Consider the following 3,169-nt stretch of genomic DNA (forward strand, 5'->3'; position numbering starts at 1 on the left):
GAGAAGGGCCATGAACTTGGAGCAGCTGGCTGGACACCCATGAAAGGAATGTCCCCGGCTCTGCTGCTTTTTAGTAGGGAAGATAAAATAGTACTGCCAGATGGCTACAACTCATTACTGCCTGGCAGCATTCAGGGCGAAATGAGAGTAAATTAATCAGCATTCAGGGGGAGTGAATGGCAAGGGGAGATGCGCACTGATGCTATTTTAGCTCAAGTCAGATTAAACCTGTAGAGCTGACAGCACACATTAATCTCCCTATTGCCTCCAGTCAAGGTGCAAATGAGTTCCTAGTTTCTTTATACAAACAGCTGTTATTTTCCTGTTAATACCCTGGCAAAAAATTCTAGTGATGGCCTGGGAGGTTAGCCCTGGTGATTAATACCGACTCGTGCATTATACTTACTCTGCTAATGAAAGAACTTAGCCTGTATTGTAGCAATGAATCTGTAAACTACAGCTCCCTAACAGAAAGCAGGGCTCATGCAAACATGCAGTCAGATTTGTCTATCGTCTGGAAACACTCAGGCTTAAATGAGCAGTCTGGATTTACTGCTTGGATATTGCAGAAGTCAGCAAGGATTTTTTTTTTTTTTTCCTTAAAGGAAATGGAAATAAAAATATGGGTATTTTTAAAAAGCATTCAAATTTATATTTCAAAGATCAGCTATAAGTCTGTGTAATGGCATTATGCTGGATTACCTTCTCTGGAACATGTATTTATGAATAATACTATATTGTAGAAAAAGGTTGACTCTAAATTTTAAAAAATCAAAACAATTCATGGTATTTACATTAAATTTAACTCTTTTTTTTTTTTTCAGTTGAAGCTCCTCTCTGACATTTTGCCTGGAGTCTTTGGAATCACTTTCAATACCTCTTTTAATATCAAATATGGCTATTTTTGGTGGATGCCCCTCTGGTAGGGGCCCACTAAATGAGAAATGCCTTCCAGGGGGCTCCAAATTGTCAGAGACCAGTTAGAAGGGGTTAGCATCCTCACAAAATTCTGGCAGGAAGCACAATTTAGGAAATTTAGAAATCACAAAATAGGATGCAAACCTTTCCGGTACTTCTCTCAAGCTTTATTCTTCTGGAAAGTTTCTGAACTTACCCACACCAGATCCACCTTGTGGGGGTCTGAAGCATCTACATTTTGGGGGGCCCTACTTAAGAGAAGGAAACCCTGGTGGCATAGTGGTTAAGTGTGACGGCTGCTAACCAGAAGGTTGGCAGTTTGAATCCACCAGGTGCTCCTCGGAAACTCTATGGGGCAGTTCTACTCTGTCCTATAGGGTCGCTATGAGTCAGAATCGACTCAATGGCAGTGGGTCAGTGGTGGGACTTAAGAGAATGAAAAATGCCTAAGACGAAATTCTGTATGAAAGTGAATATTTTCTTAGGATGAGAAAAGAAATAACAAATTACAAATTTTAGAAAGCTAATAAATAAACAAACATAAGAATTTTTAGATCCTGAAGCTTTCGTCCATCTCTCAGTTTCTGTTTGTGGCCTCCACTTGGAAATTTCCTTCACATCATATTTGAGTTTTGATATTATTAGTAATTTTGAAAACCACACAAAATTAACCTGAAATTAGGTATTCACAAGAGCAGTGCAAACATATTTTAAGTTGTTGTGTTGTATGGAACTCTTCAATTGTATTGTCAAATTCATATCACATGCATTGAATTCTCATAGATATGTATAGCTTTGTCACTGGGACCCTTGTTTCTTCAGACCCCTGCTCTGCCAAATGTTAGCTTTCCAGGCTGTTTCATCTAGAACGGCCAACATTTGTCAGGACAAGAAACATCATACATGCTAAAATGGAATCCAGTATATTGAAATTCATAAAACATGCACTATCACACAAAGATATAGCCACTGTAATATGACTGCTACCAGTTTTTGTCCTTAAGCACAGGAGTTCTGACAAATTCTCATACAATTGACACAAAAATGTACACTTTTTTTTTTTCTTAGTTATCTGGTGCTACTATAACAGAAATACCACAAGTGGATGGCTTTAACAGTCAGAAACTTATTTTCTTGAAGGTTAGGAGGCTAAAAGTCTGAATTCAGGCTGCTGGCTCTAGAGGAACTCTTTCTGTCTGTGTCGGCTCTGGGGAAAGTCCTTGTTCCTTGGTTCCTTGGTGATTTTCGTGAAGCTTGGCATCTATCTTCCCCCATCTGTGCTTCCTCACCTACTTGCTTAAAAAAAAGATTGACTCAAGCCACAACCTAGACTAATACTGATTCATTAATATAACAAAGACAACCCATTTCCAAATGGGATTATAACCACAGGTATGTTTTGTGGTTGTCAGGTGTAGTCCAGTTAGTTCTGACTCACAGCCACCCTGTGTACAACAGAAAGAAACACAGTCCAGTCCTGCACAATCCTCATGATCATTGTTATGCTTGAGCCCATTGTTGCAGCCACCGCGTCAATCCATCTCTTTGAGGGTCTTCATGTTTTTTGTTGACCCTCTACTTTACCGAGCATAATGTCCTTTTCCAGGGACTGATCCCTCCTGATAACATGTCTAAAGTATGTGAGACGAAGTCTCGCCATCCTTGCTTCTAAGGAGCATTCTGGTTGTACTTCTTCTAAGACAGACTTGTTTGTTCTTTTGGCAGTTCACGTCATATTCAATATTTTTTGCCAACACCATAATTCAAAGCCATCAATTCTTCTTCAGTCTTCCTTATTCATTGTCCAGCTTTCACATGCATATTAGGCGACTAAAAATACCATGGCTTGGGTCAAATGCACCTTAGTCTTCAAGGTGACATCTTTGCTTTTCAACACTTTAAAGGGGTCTTTTGGGCAGATTCACCCAGTGCAATGCATCTTTTGATTTCTTGACTGCTGCTTCCATGGGTGTTGATTGTGGATCCAAGTAAAATGAAATCCTTGACAACTTCAATCTTTTCTCCACTTATCGTGATGTTGCTTATTGGTCCAGTCCAGTCATGAAGATTTTTGTTTTCTTTATGTTGAGGTGTAATTCATTCCGAAGGCTGTAGTCTTTGATCATCATTAAATGCTTCAAGTCCTCTCTTCACTTTCAGCAAGGAAGGTTGTGTCATCTGCATATCTCAAGTTGTTAATGAGTCTTCCTCTGATCCTGATGCCCCATTCTTCTTCATATACTCCAGCTTT

This window comes from Loxodonta africana, chromosome 1, assembly GCF_030014295.1.
Source record: "Loxodonta africana isolate mLoxAfr1 chromosome 1, mLoxAfr1.hap2, whole genome shotgun sequence".
Taxonomy (NCBI): Eukaryota; Metazoa; Chordata; class Mammalia; order Proboscidea; family Elephantidae; genus Loxodonta; species Loxodonta africana.